At 40.5% G+C, this 22,080-nt stretch overlaps 1 non-coding gene across 1 annotated transcript; it reads right to left on the minus strand.

The window, feature by feature from the left end:
- Positions 1 to 764: 764 nt before the first annotated feature.
- On the minus strand, positions 765 to 895 carry LOC142452236 (small nucleolar RNA SNORA38). Its single transcript, XR_012785260.1, has one exon. It is a non-coding gene; the product is annotated as a small nucleolar RNA SNORA38 (small nucleolar RNA).
- Between the last annotated feature and the right edge of the window lie 21,185 nt (positions 896 to 22,080).

A 22,080-nucleotide genomic window follows, 5' to 3' on the forward strand; every position in this document is an offset into this window, starting at 1 on the left:
AGTGTTGGTTTTTGTGTTGAGCTTTGCTCCTAATCCTTCAGTGGGATGATAGCTCGTGGTTGATTGGATTTGCATCTTCCTGTGTTTCTGGATCCCTGAATTTCTTCTTTGGTGAAGTATCTGTTCATGTTCCCTGTCCATTTTTAATTGGATTACTTGTCTTTTTTCCTTGGAGATGCTCAAGTTTTCTATAAACATTTGAGCTAAGTCTCTTTGCTGATATGTCCTTGCCAATTTTTTCCTTCCACTCTGTGAGGCCTCCTTTGACTCTTTTGGTAAAGCCTTTTGGTGTGTATAAAGGTATACATTTTAGGGTATCCCAGTCATTCAGTTTGTCTTCATAGAAACAGAATTTTGATATAGTAAAAGTGATTGTACAATCATTCACTCCATGTTAATCATTAAGCACATATGCTTATTTATACTTACCTTGTTTTTTATGTAATCTGACACTGCTGTCACCCCATTTTCACATTTCACAGTCCAGTAAAACTATATGTACATTACATGTTCTGTCCTTGAAGAATTAGTTGTTCCATCTTTATAAGCAACTTTATTTCCAACTTCTCTGTTAATTATTTCCCTACATGCTCAGCTAGAAGTTATTTGTCACCCCACTGAACCCCATGTACTTTGTCTACATCTTTACTATAGGGTTTCTTTTTCAGTTGCATTTATTTGATCTGTCATGTCACTTCACCTACCTGTTAAGCTCCTGATGTGGCAGAAGCAGAACCTATTTTCTTTCTTTCTTTTTCTTCTTTCAGTGTGGGATGGGGGCACTGGAGCCTGCGAGGAGCAAGCTGGCCCCAAACTTCTCCAAATCCACATTTCTTTGCCTCTAATTCTTACGTGTCCAAGGACAGAGAAGCACAGACACGCCTTTGTAGGAGGACCCTATGAGTATTTTCAGTGTGTCCCCTCACCCCCAGAAGCTAACAGAGTATGGTACATACTGCAGGTACTCAATAAACCAGAAAACCAAACCTGCTGCCCTGAGCTGATTCTGCCTCGTAAGGACCATAGAAGACAGAGTAGAACAGTTCCTGACGGTGTCTGAGACTGTGAATAGTTACAGGAACAGAAAGCCTCCCCTTTCTCCCATGGAGCAAGTGGTGAGTTTGAATGGCGAACCTTGCAGCTAGCGGCCTTTCCTGTAGCTCGTTATGTCACTAGGACAGCTTAAGTACTCAATATGTATCGAGGTGCGCATGTCTCTTGCCACTGAGTGCATTTAAAAGATGCTAAGTGGCATCGTGGGTTATTCATTGGTCTGTTTACCCCGAGGTCAGCAGTTTTAATCCACCTAAGGAGAAAGACCAGGCTGTCTGCTCCCATAATGACTTACAGTCCTGGAAATCCTAGAGAACAGGTCTACACTGTCCTATGGGGTCACCAAGAGTCAGGAATCCTGACAATGCTCAAGTCAAACACTCACATGTGAACCAGAAGATCCGTGGGTTGAGTACATTAGCCGATCCCTCGGAGAAAGAGGCAGCAGTATGGTAGTTACATAATTTCATGTCAACTTGCTATATAAAAGTGTAGGGGTGGGCTAAGCCTGTCGACCAGGTCACAGTTTAATGGCGACTCTTTGTAGGAGTGGTTTTCACATAAAGAGGGCCCTGAAAATTAAAGCCCCCCTCCCTTTCTCTGCCTTCACCTTCCTGCTGGCTGACACTGTTATCTGCCAGGGCCCTTTGATGGTTCCACCACCACTGGATCCACAAGACGTTGCATCCACTGGCCTGTGATCTTCCTGCATTCTGCATCACTGCATGTGGCTGCGTGAATCTGAAGAGGGACTTATGGACTAGGGTTGGACTAATGGGCTTGAGTTGGACTGGGCTGAGATGTTTTCCTGAACTATAACTACTTCTTCATATAAAACTCTTTCTTACACATACATGAGTGTCTCTGGATTGTTTCTTTATTCCACTCAGACTAACACAGGCAATCTACTTCTACAAAGATAATAGTTCTATAAAGTTGCCCAGAGTTGAAATTGACAGGGTACTAGTGAGTTTAGTTTAGTTTTTAAGTGATAACATTCATGTTGAGATGTATTCAAATAATATGACCCATCTAGTCATAATCTTTTCTGTGATACATTATACATTCTTGGCTCTATAGCTGTGGTTCTCAACCCATTTTGGAAGAAGTTCTTTGCTATTTGAATGGGCAGGATTAAGGTGAATGTGGTAGTTACATAATCTGTTGTCAATTTGACACTTAGGAGTGAAGGGGTGGAGTTTAGCTTGTCAATCAGGTCGCAGCTTGATGACATCATATGGAGATGCTAAGGAGATGAATAGCTCGCTTGAGGCAGGATACACGCTCATTCCCTGTGAGATATTACTGACTATGAGCCTGCTGGAGCTATGCTGATGGCGACCAGAGCTCTAACGCCAGAAGAGCCACGTGGAGATCCCTGCAAGTGTGGAGATGCTTATGCCGCCACTGGATCCACAAGACTCTCCACCTGCTGGCCTGTGATCTTCCTGAATTTGGTGTCTTTGCATGTGTTTCATGAGCCTGAAGAGGACTTTATTGATTGGTATTGGATATATGGGCTAATATTGGACTGATGGACTTGAACTGGACTAGGCTGGAATGTTTTCTCAATATTCAATTGCTCTTGTATATAAACCTCTTTCTTATACACTTATGAGTGTCTGTGAATTTGTTTCTTTATTCCACCTAGACTAACACGGTGAGACAAGTCTCCAGTTTAATCGAAGGTGTGAGTAAAGTGCATTGCCTGGTTTTCCTCGGTGGTAGGATGTGCTGAGTCAGAATCAACTTGATGGCAGTGAGTTTTTATGTTATGGACTGCTGAAAAGACAAAGTCAGTCCCTTGTGTACAAGTATAAGGCATTTTTGGAAGCAGATGGGAGAAAGTCCAAGACCATTGAAAGTGGAGCACATTTGAGTTCTGTGTCTGAAGAGGCAGAGGCTGAGGCCAGTGGCACCAGAGAATGTAACATGGAGTATTTGGTTCGAAGTAAAGCATTTAGAGTAAGACCAGAGGTAAGGAGTCCATGAGACAAAAGAAAGGAGCAGTGGTGAGAATATGAATGCGGTAGAGAGCATCAGGCTGGCTTCCTGATCCACAGAGGCAGAGGTCAAGGGACCACATACTGACAGGCTAAAGACTGGCGAGAGACTTAGTTACTGGCTGAGGAGAGGTATTCCTCTGACCATTGAACTGTGTCCTTACTGTTTATAGATCCTGGATTGTAGCACCCTGTTAGCTTCCATACTAAATCCCCATAATTGTGAATTTTGTCTTGAGTTCTGTGTGGCCACTAGAATGAATCGTCTTAGCCATCATTGATGTAGAGCTGTGAGAAGAATGACTAGTGGCAAAATAGGTAAAGAAGGATGAAATAGGTGCAGGCATGTCTGACCTCTGACCCGTGGAAATAGGGAAGCCAAGGAAGGCAGGTATGGTCCTCCACACCATTTTTTCACACATTCTTGAAATGTAAGTCATGAAAACTCAATTCTGAGGTTAAGAGCCAATTATTTTAGGAAGGTGTCCAACACGAATACTATTTCTAACGCTTTCTCGTCTATCTCTCTTGGGTTGAAACAAGAAAGCGGGCAGCCTGTGGTACATCATGCTGAAACAACAGCCTCTGAGCTGCCTGGAGTGGAGAGAAGATTCAGAACTCCATTCTCTTTTGGGCTATACAGAAGATGAAGGATTCGTGCAGTGAGGTCGTGGGGCACACTCATACTTCATGGCACCTGGACCATAGTAGGTGCCCAGAGGGTTTTCTTTTCAATTGAATTTCTTCTCTCTTAGTTCTTCTTTCAGCCTCCACAGAACCAGTGATTTCTGTGGATGAGGTCAGCACCAGCAAAGGAGTCCCCGCGTCTCTCCCCAGGGATCAGACAGCCACCTTCTTTCTTGGCCAATCAGGTCACTTGAAAGACAGTCTTCAGCTTTTTTTAGACTGAGTACCGTCCACAAGGGCATGTTGTGCAGCTTTATAAACTCCGTCTTCCTCCCACCACTGCTGAACTTATAAAATAAAATTTCACAGAGAAAAGAAAAACATCCCTTTTCCCAACAGGAATTACTTGGGCTGATTTAGATTTTATGTGATATTTGTGTCCATTGGTCTCCATGGCAGCCTGCACTCTGGTGCAGAGCCTACAGTTTTAAAATGCCTCCATTTATAGAAATTTATTTTATTGACAAATTAGAATCTTTTCCAGAAAAAACAACAATATTTCAACAGAAATATGGGTTTAAATTGGGCTATATATTTTTCTACACAACACAACTATAAACTATAGGCAATATGTTATTATTGATTAAGTTTTTTTCCCCTCCAGGTAGTGCTAAAGCTTAGGATGATTTTCTTTTAAGAATGACCTGGAATTGAATAGGAGAGAAAACACCCCAGGCTACCCTTTATTTGCTTGCTGCTTGGATTGGGGTTTTGTACACATTGGGGAAAGAAGCCAATGCGTTGCTCAGCTGTGCAGGCTACAATCTTGAATCATACAGAATCAGGTGGAAGAGTTCCCATAGAGGCCATCTGGTCAACAAAGTCAGCTTTGAATATATTTATGTGAAGTTCGTTTACTTGCTACCTTATAGTTTGATGGTTTTTGTTTTACTCTCTGTTGGAGTTAGTGTTAGCTTTTGAGTTAATTTGTCACGATTAACCTCTCCTAACTAGTGAAAGAAGTATTGCCATCTTTCAGGGCATGGGAGGGAAGCACTAGAGTAAGGTAATGACAGCTTCAGGAGTGTGGAGATTGAATTGAAACTACTGCTTCATTATTACTGGCTATTCACGGAAGCAATCCTGGTTGCACAGTGGTTACAAGTTGGGTGCTAACTGTACGATCAGCAGTTCAAAACCACCAGCTGCTGCATGGGAGGAAGATGAGGCTCTTTATTCCTGTAAAGAGTCACAGTCTCAGAAACTGGGAGTTGGCATAGAGTCAGTGGCAGTGACTTAGGTTTGATGTGGTCTGTGGATTAGATGTTGGGCTGCTAACACACAAGGTTGGCAGTTGAAACTCACCAGCTGGAGAAAGATGTGGCTATCTACTCCTGTAAGCCCTCCACCTGGTCGCCATGGGTCAGGATCGACTGGATGGTCAGGGCTTTGGTTTTGGGTTGTGCAACTTCAGACAGTTTACTTAATCTTTCTACTTTTAGTTTTCACTTGTATGAGAAGATACCCTATTACTTCTTTGGTTGGTGAATAGAAAGAACACCACAATAGGTTAAGAGTCATACACAGTACCTAGTGCCTAGTGTCCATTGCCCTCTAGCTGAATTCTAACTCCTAGCAACCCTATAGGAAATAATGGAACTGCCTTATAAGTTTCCAAGACTGTCGATGTTTCTGGAAGTCAACTGCAGCATCTTTCTCCATGGGAGGAACTGGTAAACTCAATGTGCTGATGGTTTCCAATCAAAGCGCTTTCCTATGAAGAACGCTATTGTGAAATTTAACTGACAACATTTTAATGTGGGTTTTGTAGACAGTAGTATGAGATCAATGTTAAATGTTTTGAGTTTGAACATTGTACTTTGGTCATATTAGAGTGTCTAGTAGGGAATCTACTCCTTTTTTTTTTTTCCGCCGAGCACGTCTGGCATCTCCCCAGTCTACTTCTTTAAAGAGTTACAGTCTCAGAAACCCACAAGGCGGTTCTACCCTCCCTATAAGGTTGCTATAGTCAGAATTGATGAGGTGGCAATGAATTTGGAGCAGGTTATCCAAATGTTTTTTTCTCTACTTTACATTGGGGTTCATTTCAGGATTTCAGTGTAAAGCAAGATTCACTATTAGAATTATTTTATCTCGATGGCAAGGAGGGTGTAGGAAGCTTGGTAGGGCTTGTTCAAGGACAATGTAACTGAGGGGGATTACTGAAACCCAAATTAAGGCTGGACATGATAGTGGGACAAGAGGAAAGTAAAAGGAAATAGAGGAAATAACTGGGAGGCAAAGGGCATTTATAGAGGTCTAAATAGAGGCTTGTATATATGTCTATATATATATATGCTGATGGGTAATAGATCTATGTATATATATTTATAGGTTTAGTATTAGGGTAGCAGATGGACATTGGGCCTCTCCTCAAGTACTCCTTCAATGCAAGAAGACTTTGTTCCATTACCCTGGCATTCCAAGATGCTCACCTTTTTGACACGATCACTGAAGACAAAGTGGTTGCATAAGATAATAGGGTGAAGAAAGCTGATGGTGCCCGGCTATCAAAGATATAGCATCTGGGTATTTTAAAGGCTTGAAGATAAACAAGCAGCCATCTAGCTGAGAAGCAACAAAGTCCACTTGGATTAAGCACACCAGCCTGTGTGATCACAGGGTGTCGATAGGATCAGGTATCAAAGATCCAGAACAAAAAAAATCAAATCGTGAATGATGGGGAGAGTGGAGTAGAGACCCAGGGTCCATCTGTAGGCAACTGGATGTCCCCTTACAGAGCGGTTATGGGGAGGAGACGATCCAGTGAGTGTTCAGTATAACACCTATGAAACTTACAACTTTCATCTAGTTTTTTAATGTGTCCTCTCCCCTACTATCATTACCCAATACAAATCTAGCTAGACCAGAGCATGTACATAGGTACAGATAAGAGCTGGAAAAAAATGGAATCCAGGACAGATAAACCCCTTAGGATCAATATTGAGAGTAGCCATACCAGGAGGGTAAATGGGAGGTGAGGGGGAGAAGGGGGAACCGATCAAAATTATTTACCTATAATCTCCTCTCAGGGGGATGGACAACAGAAAAGAGGGTGAAGGGAGACATAAATCAGTGTAAGACATGACAAAATTATGATAATTTATACATTATCAAGGTTTCATGGGCGTGGGGTGGGAGGGAAAAATGAGATGCTTATACCAAGGGCTCAGGTAGAAAGAAAGTGTTTTGAAAACAATGATGGCAGCAAATGTACAAATGTGCTTGACACAATGGATAGATGTATGGATTGTGATAAGAGTTGTTCAAGTTACCAGTAGAATGCTTAAAAAATTATATTATTGATTTATTGTTGCTTTGACTCTTGGTACTTTTATTGGATGACTGATGTTTTTCTAGATATCTAATACAAATGATAAATTTATATTAATTTACTCTTATGCATGGATTTGCTGAGCATGAAAGTTCATGGTTGAAGGATAAATCAGTATGGTTATTTATTTAGAAGGGCTTTATATTTGAATTGTGCTTTTCAAAATGTGCTTTCAATAAGGAAAAAATAATGAATACAAGACTGGTTACTCCTTTCTTCCATAGGAAAATAATTTTTTTCCCTCTTTCATTTTTAAGTGCTATTGTGGTGATCTAGTGCCTTTCTGCCAGTCATAACTTAAGGGAAGGCCATACTTGGGCCAGTAATGTATACGAAGAAACAGCCTATGTTTTCCTGAGGTAGAGTTTCCTCCTTGATAAAGGCCTAAGCAGTTTGAGGAAAGCTCTTGGCCTGGGCATGGTCCTTTTGTCGAGGGTGCTGTGATTTGAGCATTTTTATTTCCATCTTTAGTGATATTGCCATCATAGCTCAGCAGGTCTATGAACGACGTACATAATTAAAGACAGCAGAGTAGAAAGATAGCAAGAATCACTGCTTGTTTTAGACTCTGAAACATATTCCCAGAATCAACAACTTCTGAATTTCTTATAAGCACTAAACTGTCTTTAGTGTATTTTCTTTTTCTTGATTCTGAAAATAATACAAATTAACTGACATGGGATGAATGCCAGAAATTCCAGAAATGGTAAAACATTAATAAAACATTAATTTTTCACTAATATGCACTTTATTCAGGCTACACTCATGCTGTTTATTTTCTACTAAGAATATTTACATGGTAATAAACTTTCAAGTAATATCTTACATTGATGTTTCTGATATTTGAAAACTCTTCTATTTGTATGTGCCAGGAGAGTTTTTAATATGTAATTTTAACATAATGTGCTAGTCTGGGTGGGTACATTAGAGAAACAAATTCACAGAAACGCATATGTATAAGAGAGAGTTTTATATAAAGGGTAAGTGTACATTAAGAAAAATTCCAACCCAGTGCTGCCCAAGCCAATAAGTCCAACATTAGCCCATATGTCTGACACCGATCTACAAAGTCCTCCATCTCACAAAACACACACAGTGACACCGACTAAAGAAGGAAAGCCAAATCAGTGAGTGTGTAAGCATCTCAGCGCTGGCAGGGGTCTCCATGTGGCTGCTCCAGCACCCAGGGCTGCTTCAGGTAGGCCCATGTGGCTTCTCCCCAGGGATGTCTTTCAGGAAGTGGGCCTTGCAAGCTAAAGCAGGGAACTGGCTAGGGCAGTTGCACCCTGGTCCCACCATCACTAAGCAAGAGACCCGAGAACTAGAAAGGTCAGGCTTGCCGAGCCATTTATCTCTCCGCCCTTCAATCGATCCCACATGTGTTTATTGGCCAAGTTGGCACAATAAACCTTAACTTGACATCTTTACATAATTTTAACCTAACAATGCAAGTTAAGCAACACCTACACCTTAATCCTATGAATATATTCCCCCTACCTATGAAAGTTTGTAAGCCAACCCCTTCATGCCTTTATCCCCCCAATTTGGAATATCCAACTTCTATACTGCCCACGTATATCAACCCAGTTCTCTGAGGAGACAATCATGTTTTTCAACATAAAGAATCTTCATTCCAGCTGGAACCTTGTGAAGTCCACCTCCATAATCAAAGTCAATTTAGCACAGGCCATCCATAAAGTCAGCAACAATATGCAACAGTTCAAAAATAAAACATCTTTTCATCTGGTCTGGTTCTGGTCAACTGAACGTGTGCTGCTTCACTCAGCCTTTCCAGGGTGCCCACTGGTTGCCTTGCCTTTAGACCATGGGGTCTCACCAATACTCAACAAACCTAGCCCCCTCGTGCTAGGTCATCAACTTTAGACCAATTAACCCACTCTCGTCTTCTCTTTTTCCTGTAAACCAAGTCCACAGGTGTCAGTGGCCAAACTCAACCCATCTCTTTATTGCTGCATTTCTCCCACTTCCATTCAACAAGTAGATCCAGGTGGTTACCTAGCAAGCATTTTAGCCCACCCACAGGCTCCCTTTAACATTCAGTCCCAGAAAGGAGTTTTCTTCAGGGTTCCAGATTTTTTCCAGCTTTGACAAAGACTATTCATTCCTGAGTACTCCAAAGCACTGGGTGGGGCATATCTTTTCAAAACTTTCTTTGCAGGCATGGCCTAAACCCATCTAAAGATCAAATTTTAATGACTGAAAGCAAGTGGGCTTACAAGGTTTCTGTTTCTAAGGTTTCAGGTTTCTGTTTTTTCCAGAAGACAACTGCGTAAACAGTGTGGCTTTATCTGATCTCTGGCTAGACAAAGAAGAAAAACTACCATGAGGGAGAGGTCAAACATATTAAAATAGGTTTTTCTCTTGAACAGTAATATTTACAATGCACATGGTTATAAATATGTAAATATTTACCATGTATATAATTCCTAAATTGTAGAGATTAATAATTTAAATGTTAATGTTTCCACTTCTTCCATCTATGATTTTTATGTCTCAAAACAGAGAAGAAAAAATGACTTAAAATTCATATTTCATTTTGAGAGACTTTTTCAGTTATATATCTGAGAAAAGTAGCAACTGATTTTAATAGATTATAGTTTTCCTTTCTTTAAAAATAATACAATCCTAGCCTAGTGAAAATAGAAGTCACTATAATACAGCTACGTCTTCAGACACTCATAAGAATGATGTAGTCTGTTGCTACTTTCCATTTCGGTATCTAACTAGCAAAGGTTGCCATGGTCACCTCTGCGTTCACTCAGCGTTTTGATCTATGAGGTGAATATAACAGGCCTTGTGTAATTTGATTCTTTTGTTACTTGTGCTTGAAATGTTTTGCATGCTTAACACATGGCATTGTGTAACAGATAAAATTTATATAATTTTATAGGCCTTAGAAGAGTGACTAAATGAAACCCTTTGGGGGCAAACACTGCACAGTTATAGATTGTCCAACTGGCAGATTCCGAGACATCAGGGATGTTGTGACTGGTTTTTATTGAAAGTATATAAATGGCTCAGTTAACATGTGAATAACAGAATTTAAAATATGCTGGTCTAGTTTAACTGATTATTTACACTTACACTGTGATTCCCTACCCCACTCCCATCCCTGTATGTCCTTGTTTTCCTTTGACTTTTTGGACTATGAAAGGATGCATATCTTTCACCAATTTCATAGTACCACACCTGAAAATATAGTCCAGAGATCTATAGCTATAGTATATATGTATATATGGTTAGTGTATATGTCTATAGTATATCCGTAGTCCATATAATATATCTAGGTAATCTGTGCTCAAATTTTCCTCGTGTGCCAACAATTGCACTTTAAGGTAGAGGAAACAATTAGTAAATTCATTAGTTTGGGCTTTCTTTAGTCCTCAGATCTCAGGTTAACTTTAAATTTTATTATTCTAAGATTCTTTCCATAACTTAAGAGTGTTGGTAAGTGGAAAATGATATTAGTTCTCTAAAACAAGCTCTGTCTAGGAGTCATGTTTCTTATTTTGCTTCTAGCAACATTTTAAGTTTAAGTTGTGGTCATATGTCCTTTTTATTTTGTTCTATCCCATCATCTATTTAGGGAGCTTTATAGGTGGAGCTTATGGTTAAGTTTTCATTTGTTGTGTAAATAAAGAAAACCCAGTTGCTTCTACATGAATTTGGTTTAGAAATGGAAAAGAAGGGGACCACATAGCTTTCTGTGACTGTGGATCTGAAATATAACAAAAAATGAGGCTTTGTTAGGAATCATTTGATGGAAGAAGCAAATTTAATATTGAATACATCTTATAAAAGCAGTGACTCTCAAAATGCGGTCCCTGGATCATCGGCCACAGCATCACTCGAGAACTTTTAGAAAGATGAGAGTAAGTCAAAAGTATTGCTAGAGGGCTGCAGCTCATACATGTTCAAGTGGATTCTAAGCAAAATTTGTTTAAACCTGTCTCTGTGATCCATGGCTGGTTGCAGACAAGTGTCAGTTATGCACTTGTCTAAGATGCTTCAGCTGTCTTTAAAAAAAGCAAAGGCCTATCAAAACCATTACCTCCAAAGAGATCTGCTGGGCAAGTTAAATTCAGCAGAGAGGTCAGTTCAGAAAGGGATGGTAACTTGTTTTTGTTTTGATTTTTCTTTCCCAAGGAGTCATTTTTGATAGATTTCTTTTCAAAGGACATAGGATGAGCCTGGGGGTTTATGATGACAACATGTTAAGAAAACGAGGAACTGCATCTGTGAGAAGCAGGCCAGGCAAGGTCCACCTAGGAATTTTTTCCCGTCATGACAAAGCACCTACTCATCCTTCACGGGTAGCAGGGCTGTCTTATGAGAATTTGGTTGGGAAGCCTGACTTCCTCCACTCTACAGTCCTGATGTTTCCTCTTCCAACTTCTTGTCATGTGTCAACCTCAGAGAACATTGGGAAGGAGCACAATTGGAGTTCTCAGGGAGACCAGAATTGCCATTTGAATGTGGTGTGAATGAAAAGGTGCGGAATCCGAGGGTAAAGTTAGAGTGGTGGAAGCACCGTCTTTAAAAGTGACTAGACCAAGATGGAGGATATATCAAGAAACAAGCGATTCACATTTTGCTGTGCTGGGTGTTGAGGCAATTCTTTTTTCCTTATCCCCATACAGAGGCTTAGACCCTCGCCTAGATTTCCTTGGTTGTGAGCTCTAGGGTGGGTCTCAGGAGTTTGAACGTTAACAAGGCCTCCTTGTGATGTGGAGGCCTGCTGAGGTGAAGCGCTATCATGCTAGAAAATGCTGTGTCTTATTCAAGTGTAAGTATCGAGTAGGAAATAAAGATTCCTTGTTCCAGGGGAATCCTTGGCAGGGGAACCTTGGTGGAGGAAGTTAGAGCAAACAGCTCATCGCTGGTAGCTGCAGCCATGGAGCTAGAAGAGACTGCATCGGGAGAATGTCAGCAGCAGGAAGACCAGAGCACCATGACCAGCACCTCACTATTAGAGGTCAAGGTAGGAGGACGTTCTTGCAGAACCAGCGGTTCCCAGTAATGTCTATATTCCTAGTCCAGCTTCCTATGGATTCTAGACTCCTCAGTCTTAATGTAGTCTCAGCCCTAGAATCCAGCAACAACAAATAAGATTGTAGCAAAATGAATTTATCTGTATGGAGAGTCCCCCCCCCCCCGCATATCCTGTAAAATTACACAAGGGAAGTACATTATTGTTGACAGGGGAGAAGGAAAACGGTTCTAGGTTTGAATTGCCTTCGTTTTACCCGCCTGCTGAAGTGTTTGTGACATTATTTTGGACATGCTTCCCCAGCCTCATTTCGGTGGTTTGGTTGGTTTCCATGGTAACCTGCAAAGCCTTCTGACACTGCACGCCTCTTTCATTCCTTTTCTAAAACTGTCCCACCAACACAGGGACGCTGTGCGGGATGACTGGGAAGAAATTTCAGTAATTATCTCAGTCATTCTCGACGTGCTTCCTTTGTGTTCCGTATCTAGACATGAAACAAGTTCATTACACTTGAGAGGGTTTTTTTTTTGGTATACTGAGATTATTATTTTTAGCTAGATTGCCTGAAAGAGCATTTATTGGAAAATATAAGTTCTTGAAATTGTGTGACTATGTATGTCTACAATGTAAGTGTTCTGGACTGCTTCAAATGAAGGCATGGTTCATCGATATGTACATCTGTCCATCTAAGTTTCATGAGAATCACATGACTATCTTATGAAAATGTAGATGCTTCATTTATGTCAAGTCCCAGGAGATTCTGCCAGTGCTGGCCAGCAATCACACATGGAGGGGCAAGCCTTCAGATCAAATAGATGAATACATTTACATACATCAGTTCACTGGAATATTTTTAAGGTATTAAAAAGAATGAGATAGCAATGAAAAAAATCTGCAAGATGTGCTGTTTAAATTTTCAAAAGCAAGAAGAACTGCCTATGTTGGGATTCCATTTGTGTATTTTTTAAGGAGCATTTACGTAGGCAGAGAAAAATTGGGAAGAATATATAAAGAAAACAGGGATTACCGTTGAGGAAGGACGCAACTCACCTGGACTAGAAGGCTCGCTTTCTTTTATAATATACCACATTTTGTTGCTTTCTTAAAAATATTAAAAATATATAATGAAGTATAAAGCATATTGCTTAAAAACTAACTTTTAAAATATAAATATGGTTACTAACTTTCCATGTGCCTTGCACGGCTTTATTCCCCCTTCAGTATATATCGAGTTGAAGACATACTGAAATCTCATTTTAACCCTTTAGTCCCAATTCTTAGCCAGCATAGTCCTAAGAATCCAGGTGAGACTGTATCTCACCTACATTGGACACATCATCAGAAGAGCCATCCCTGGAAAATGATAGCATAAAGAACAGGGTCAGTGAAAAGAGGAAGAGTTTTGATGAGCTGCACGGGCACAGGGGCTGCAACAATTGTCTCAGACACATTTATGAGGACAGGGCAGGACCAGGCAGTGTTTCAGGTCTCCATGAGTCAGAATTGACTCGATGGCACCTCACAATACCACCACCACCAATATTCTTACCACATCTATCAAGTTGATTCTGACTCCTAGTATTCTATATAGGGTTTCTGAAGCTCTAAATCTTTTCAAAATTATTATGATTAAGTACTTTTATTGGGGACTCTTAGCTCTCTTATCACAATCCATGCATTCATCCATTGTGTCAAGCACATATGTTGCCATCATCATTTTCAAAGCATTTTCTTTCTACTTGAGTCCTTGATATCAGCTCATTTTCCCCTTCCTCCCCCACCCTCCCTCATGAGCCCTTGGTAAGTAATAGATTATTATTTTCATATCTTATATCATCCTCTGTCACCCTTCACCCACTTTTCTGTTGTTCATCCCCCTGGGAGTGGGTTATATGTTGATCCTTGTGATCGAGTCTCCCTTTGTCCTCCCACCTTCCCCTTATCCTCCTGGTATCTCTATTCTCATTGTTGGTCCTAAGGGGTTTATCTGTCCAGGATTCCCTGTGTTTCCAGATCTTATCTGTACCTGTGTACATGTTCTGGTCTAGTCAGATTTGTAAGGTAGAATTGAGGTCATGAGAGTGAGGGGAAGGAAGCATTTAAGAATTAGAGGAAAGTTGTATGTTTCATCGGTGCTACTGCACATTGACTGGTTCATCTCTTCCTTGTGACCCTTCTGAAAGGGGGATGTCCAATTGTCTATAGATGGGCTTTGGGTCTCCACTCCACGAACTCCCACCCCATTCACATTGTTATGATTTTGTCCTGGGTCTAGATGCCTGATACCTGATCCTATTGACACCTCATGATCACACAAGCTGGTGTGCTTCTTCCATGTGGGCTTTGTTGCTTCTCAGCTAGATGACCGCTTATTCATTTTTAAGCCTTTAACACCCCAGATGCTGTATCTTTTGATAGCTGGGCACCATTAGCTTTCTTCACCATATTTGCTTATGTACCCATTTTGTCTTAAATGATTGTGTCAGGAAGGTGAGCATCACAGAATGCCAGATTATTAAAGCAAAGTATTCTTGTTTGAGGGAATACTTGCATGGAGCACCAATGTCCATCAGCTACCTTAATACTTAACATATAAATATAAGTACATAGATCTATTTCCCTATCATTTTACATAAATATATTGACATATATACATGCCTGTGTTTAGACCTGTATAAATGTCCTTTGCCTCCTAATTCTTTCCTCTATTTCCTTTTACTTTCCCATTGTCCCAGTATCATGTTTGGCTTTCATTCAGATTTAGTAATTCATTGCTGCTATATTGTCCTTGATTAAGCCCCACTAGGCATCCTACACTCTTCTCTCCATTGATTTTAGTTGACTTATTCTCCAAACTGCAAATTTTTATGGGAGCACATAACCTCATTTTCCCTTCATGGAATGGCTGATGAGCTTGAACTGCAGACCTTGCAGTTCACAGTGCATGCTGTTTTCTTCCTCTAGGTTTTATAGGTCAGTGGAGTATTATTTTTAAACTTTTCATAAATGGGCTCATCTATATATTTTAAAAAATGTTTATAATGTATATATTGTTACTTCTAAATGAAAAATACATTTATCAAAAAGTCCAAAGCAAATCAATAAATGAAGGACTATTAATACTATAGCAGGCCTTGCTGGCCCTGTGGGCTGAGCAGGGCTGCCAACTCCAAGTCAGTGGTTTGAAATCAGCAGTTGCTCTTTGGGGGAAGGATTAGGCTTCTGCTCCAGAAAAGATTTACAACATCGGATGCATAAAGGGGAAGTTATAGCATATAACTATGTGCTATAACATCACTGAGAGTTGGGATTGACTGGATAGCAGTGGGTTTGGCTTTGTTTGGTTATCAACACCATGTGATAAAAGGATGTGAGATCAGGAAATAAGAGTCAAGTCCTTGAAGCACATAATCACTAAATAGCTGTGACATTGGACAAGTTCCTTAACTTCTATGAGCCACCAATTTATAATGTTTTATCTAGATGGTTCTAATTCCCTCTCGATAACAAGTGCTCAGTTGTTATATATATTACTACATCCTTTCTCTGTCCTGGAGTAGATTATCCAGTAGTCAAGGTAAACATGGGCATGTTTGTGCTTATTTACTCATCTGCAGAAAAAAATCGATATGGGCTTCACCATATATCTGTGGAACTGTACACTACAGATTAGGAAAAAAGCACAAGTAAACTGGTGAGTACCTGGGCTACTGATTAATTCAGCATTACTTTGCCCTCAATTTATAATTATTTAAAAACTCAACCTCTCATTGCAACTTCAGGAGGTCCAGATTGTGCATTGTGTTTGTTGGCACTTGGGTGCCAATTTGGTTTAAATATTATAGATTTTGGCTGAGGATCTGACCTCTGGAATACTAATTCTAGTCAGGGAACAATCAGTCAGCTACCAAGAAGGCGAGGGGCTCACTGTGATGGACAAATGCTCCTGACAGAGATGTTGGGAGATGATATCTGTACATCTGAACTTTTTCTGTTCAATACTCACAGACAAATTATTCTGTCCAGACAAATTTCAGTAGTTTCAATGAATGTGTGGATTATCACTGGCTTTCTGGGCCTCACTGTCACCATTGTAGACATTTTCTTGGTTAAACATGTGACAGGTATGAGACCATAGATGCAACCCACCACACAAGGACACCTAATTCCCGCCCTGGCTTGAAGTTTCAGATGAGAAGCCGTAGGTCAGCAGTAGCTGGTTCCTCTGTCACCAGCATTCATTTCAGAGGGACAAATCTGAGGGGTGTTAAAGCCAAGATTACAAAATCCACAACAAAGCTAAGTGAGCATTTTGAAGGGTACTTTAAGATTTTCTTGAAGTTTTAGCAGAATGTACTACTGTAAAAAAAGTAACGTTTACAGTACTTGTTGTCTAGCATATCAGCTAAAGAAGAATGGGCATTTTCTGATGTCTATTCCTGGAAGACTCATAGGACACAGTAGAAGGGCTTCTGTGGGTTTCTAAGATTGTAAATCTTCACAGGAGGGGAAATGTTAATTTTGCCCCCTTTATTATGCTGGTGGTTTTGAACTGCTGACCAGCAGTTAGGAGCCCAAGAATAACCCTCTTTTCCATAGGTTCCTTATGCAACTGACTCAATTACTGTGAGTTCATTTTTTTGTTGACATTTTGAATACCAGGAAGAGCCAGAAAGTGCTCAGCTGCCATCTAATATGGAAGAGTGGGACTCACTTGATAAACTCTTTTCTTAGGTGAATAATCAAGTGGCAACACACACACACACACACACACATATATTTTCAACATTTTATTAGGGACTCATACAACTCTTATCACAATCCATACATACATCAATTGTGTAAAGCATATCTATACATTCTTTGCCCTCATCATTTTCAAAGCATTTGCTCTCCACGTAAGCCCTTTGCATCAAGTCCTCTTTTTTTCCCTCCCTCCCCGCTCCCCCTCCCTCATGAGCCTTGATAATTTATACATTATTATTTTGTCATACCTTGCCCTGTCCAGCGTCTCCCTTCACCCCCTTTTCTGCTGTCTGTCCCCCAGGGAGGAGGTCACATGTAGATCCTTGTAATAGGTTCCCTCTTTCCAACCCACTCACCCTCTACCCTCCCAGTATCACCCTTCACACTCCTGGTCCTGAAAGTATCATCTGCCCTGGATTCCCCGTGCCTCCACCTCCTATCTGCACCAGTGTACATGCTCTGCTCTATCCAGACTTGCAAGGTAGAATGCAGATCATGGTAGTTGGGCAGGAAGGAAGCATTTAGGAACTGGAGGAAAGCTGTATTCTTCATTGGTGCTACATCACACCCTGACTGACTCATCTCCTCCTCTAGACCTCTTTGGGAGGGGATCTCCAGTGGTCGACAAATGGGCTTTGGGTCTCCACTCTGCACTTCCTCCTTCATTTACTATGGTAAGATTTTTTTTTTTTGATGATGCCCTATACCTGATCCCTTCTATACCTCGTGATTGCACAGGCTGGTGTGCTTCATCCATGTGGGCTTTGTTGCTTCTGAGATAGATGGCCGCTTGTTCACCTTCAAGCCTTTAGGACCCCAGACACTATTCCTTTTGATAGCCGGGAACCACCAGCTTTCTTCGCCACATTTGCTTATGCAGCCCTTTGTCCTTGGCGATTGTATCATGGAGGTGTGCACCCAATGATACGTTTTTTTTTTGTTCTTTGATGCCTGATAACTGATCCCTTTGGCATCTTGTGATCACACAAGCTGGTGTGTTCTTCCATGTGGGCGTTGTTGCTTCTGAGCTAGATGGCCGCTTGTGTATCTTCAAGCTTTTAAGACCCCAGACGCTATCTCTTTTGATAGCTGGGCACCATCAGCTTTCTTCACCACATTTACTTGCTCACCCACATTGGCTTCAGCAGTTGTGTTGGGAGGGTGAGCATCATAGAATGCCAATTTAATAGAAGAAAGTATTCATGCATTGAAGGAGTGCTTGAGTAGAGGCCCAAGGTTTTTCCGTCACCTTAATACTAAACCTATAAATATATGCACATAGATCTATTTCCCCATCCTCAATATATATTTGCATATGTACATGCCTTTGTCTAGACTTCTATAAATTCCCTTTGCCTCCTAGCTCTTTCCTCTATTTCCCTTGACTTTCCTCCTGCCCCACTATCATGCTCCGTCCCCACCTGGGTTACAGCTCTACCTCTTCTCTACACAACCTTACCCTTGATCATTCCCAATCAGGCCTGCCACTCCCACCTCACCACCAATTTGGATCCCATTTTGTTCCCTTGTCCCTGGGTTTGTTAACACCACTTCCTTACCCTCCACCTCCCCCTATCCCAAGTCCTCCCGGAACTGTAGGTCCCATTGTTTTTCCTCCAGATAGTTCATCCAGCCTATCTTATTCAGACAGACCTGTGGAGATAATAACATGCACAGAAACAAGACAGAGGAAAACAAAGCAACAGTATACAACAAAACAAGAACAACAAGCCACTGACAAAGAACAAAATAAAACACATCAAGGAAGAAAAGCTTGTAGTTAGTTCAAGGATCATTTGTTGGCTTTTAGGAGTGTTTTCCAGTCCAGTCTGTTGGGGCACCATGCCCTGGTGGCAACACCTATATTTTTAAGGAACAATGTAGCTCTCAAATTGATCAGCCTCTTTGAAGCTTAAACATCAACTTCCCCTGCTGTACATATAATGACTGCATATAAGTCTATTATTCCTTGTCATAAGCTAAAGTTCTCTGAATGTTAGTTTGATGAAATAAAAATCACTGCCTCATGTAATCTGAGAGAATCAGAAATTTGGAAGAGCCCGACCTTTACCTGGGTGGTCCAGCTTTGATTCTCTTGAGATTACAGTCAAGATGCTGGCTCGGACTGTAGTCATCTGAGACGGAACAAAATGAACAACTCTACATATCGTTGTCAGATGCGCTTGAGTCAATTCAAGCTCATAAAATCCTATGTGTGTCAGAGTGAAACATTGTCCAAACCTAAGCCCCCATCACAGTTGTTGCTGTGTTTGAATACACTGTTGCAGTCATGTGCTCATCCATTTTGTTGAGTATCTTCCTCTTTTTCTCTTATCTTCTCCTAAGCAAGATGATATTTTTCAGGAATTAGTCCTCTTGTTGGTGACAAAAGAGAATCCAAAACCTGAACATAATTTATCTTAAACGAGACAAAGAAAAAGATAATTCATCTGGATGAGGGAGACCATAGCACAAGGACATAATCATGTCCAAAGATTACAGAGAATGAGTCCCTGAAGTAGGACAGGAGAGTCCAAAGGAAATGGTCACAAAAGTACCACTGATTGCAGATAAATACATCATAGTTGCAGGAAGACCTAGAAATGATAATGAGAACATGATTGGGAATGACCTTCCCTGGGCTGGGTAAGGGAGTGGTAGTAATTCAATTTCGAATGCACTCTGCTCACTTGTCTGTCAGTTTGTCATCCTGTGATGATGTGTGTGTTGCTGTGTTGCCGGAAGCTATGTCAAATACCAGCAGGGTCACCCAAAGTGAGCAGGCTTCAGTGGTTCTTCCACACTAAGACAGACTGTAAAGAATGACTAGGCTGTCCACTTCACAGGATGCCCCTGGAAACCTTATGGATAGTAGAGAAGCACTGACAAATACTGACGGTCTCATGATCCAAACAGAACATTGCCGTATGCAGTGCCAGAAGATGAGCCCCTTAGGTCAGAAGGCCTGTGCAGTACGACAGAGGAAGATCTGCTCTCTCAAACTTGATAACGTTTACAATAAAATATTAAGGGAATTCATGGAAGAAAAATGTCCCAATATCAAAAAAGAGGAGATGATAACCATTCAGGAAGCAGACAGAACACCAAATAAGTTAAGCTCTGACAAAATAGACTGCAAAGTAAATGACATAATGAGAGACAAGGGTGGACATTACATAATGCTCAAAGGATTAGTAGACCAAGAGCCATAATAAACATATGTGCATTCAATGAAAGACCCTCAAAACACACCAACCACATCCCCAAAGAGATGAAAAGAGAAGTCACCAGATTGAGAATAAGAGTAGGAGACATCAATAGACCACACTCAAGGAAAGATAGACCAACAGGAAAGAAACCAAATTAAGAAACAGAAGAAGTGAACAATATCAAACAGCTTGATCTCCTAGATATTTTAAGATTTCTCCAGGCAACAGCAAAAAATACACATTCTTCTCCAATGCACAGGGCTCGTATTCTAAAATAAATATGCTGGACCATAAAGGGAGGCTTAACAAATCCAACACATAGAGATCATTCAAACCATTTCCTCACACCCCAACACACCACAGTGCCATGAAACTGGGAATCAATCACAGAACGAGTAAAAGCTTAAAGCAAACACATGGAGATCCAACAACATACTACTCCAAAAAGAGTGGGTATCAGCCCAAAGAAGAGATGAAATCAGGAAATTCCTCAAAACAAACAAGAATGATAACACAACATACCCAAACCTATGTGACACAGCATAGGCCATTTTCAGAGGAAGATTTATAAAAATTAATGCATACATACAAAAAGAGTACATCATTTTCAACACTTTAACACAACATCTCTAAGAATCATAAGTCAACAGTATAAACCCTCCAACAACAGAAGAAAAGAAATCATAAAAGTTAAGCAGAAATAATTGAGTGGTGGGGGAGGTGGGAGTGGATAAAGGGGAACCTGATATCAATGAGTTCAAGAAAGAAGAAAATGTTTTGAAATAGGAATCATGCAATTCTGTGTTGTGTGATTGAACTATCGAATAGTATGATGTCCGGATTAGCTCCTAATAAAATGATTTAGACATAAAATTAAATTAAAAATCAAGAAAGAAGGAATAGATCAAATTGGATGTCAGAAGAGACTCTGAAACTTGTTCTCAATCATAAAAACGAATGGAAGAAATGATGAAGGAAAAAAGTTGAACAGAGAATTTCAAAGGTCAACTCAAGAAGACAAAGTAAAATATTATAATAGACTTAGAGTTAGAAAAACAAAAAGAAAGAGCATGCTCAACATATCTTAAGCTGATAGGGAAAAAAAATCAACCCTCCAGTTACAATATTGAATGCTCAAAATATTTAATATTACTAGAAGTATCTAGAGAAGATGAAAATGACTACATTAATGACATTAAATCTTAGAAATACCTAATTAAAAATACCTAATTTTCTATGGAGGTTATTTATGTAATTCGAAAGAAGGCTAATAATACTGTCTCTAAAACAGACCATAGGAATATATAAAACTGAAATATGAATGACTCTTGAGTGCACACTTAACACAGCCCTAATCTAAGAACAATTTGTTGTGATGTCATGGCCTGCCCACTACTCGTCTTCATAAAGAGCCGTGGAGGATATGAGCACACAGCACAGTGTGGGGGGAAATCAGATGGTGCCTGACTATCCAAAAGAATGGCATCTGGAGTCTTATCGGCTTGTATTAAAACAAGCGGCCATCTAAGAGAGGTATCAACTAAGTCTGCACAGAAGAGGAACACCAGTCTGTGTGATCCAAGATTTATTCATTATAATCCATGATCAGTTGGGTATTGTATTTGAGCTTCATTTCTGTGCACCTCAGTTTGCAAAAGGATATGGATGGCAGTGACAACCCCAAATTGATTTCACAGTCCACTCGTAGATTAAGCCTCCATTGAGTTCTCTGATCATTAACCAAGGATGTAGATAATCTTGCCCTTATGCAGCTTTTCTTGGAAAGTAGTCTCTCCTTTAGGGTCTTCAAGATGACCAAATGAGGTCATCAAGCTGTGACTTGGTTAACAAGCTAAACCCCACCCCATTCACTCTTAAGTCTCGAATTGACAACAGCTTATGTAACTACCACACATACTTTTGTGAAACTTTCCTTTGCTTTCCCATGCACTTTTAAAGCTTTGTATTTCAACAAAGTCTTGCATACCATTTTAACCTCACGGGAATGGCCACCCTCATCCAAATGACGTGCCTGGG

The sequence above is a fragment of the Tenrec ecaudatus genome, chromosome 6 (genome assembly GCF_050624435.1).
Source record: "Tenrec ecaudatus isolate mTenEca1 chromosome 6, mTenEca1.hap1, whole genome shotgun sequence".
Taxonomy (NCBI): Eukaryota; Metazoa; Chordata; class Mammalia; order Afrosoricida; family Tenrecidae; genus Tenrec; species Tenrec ecaudatus.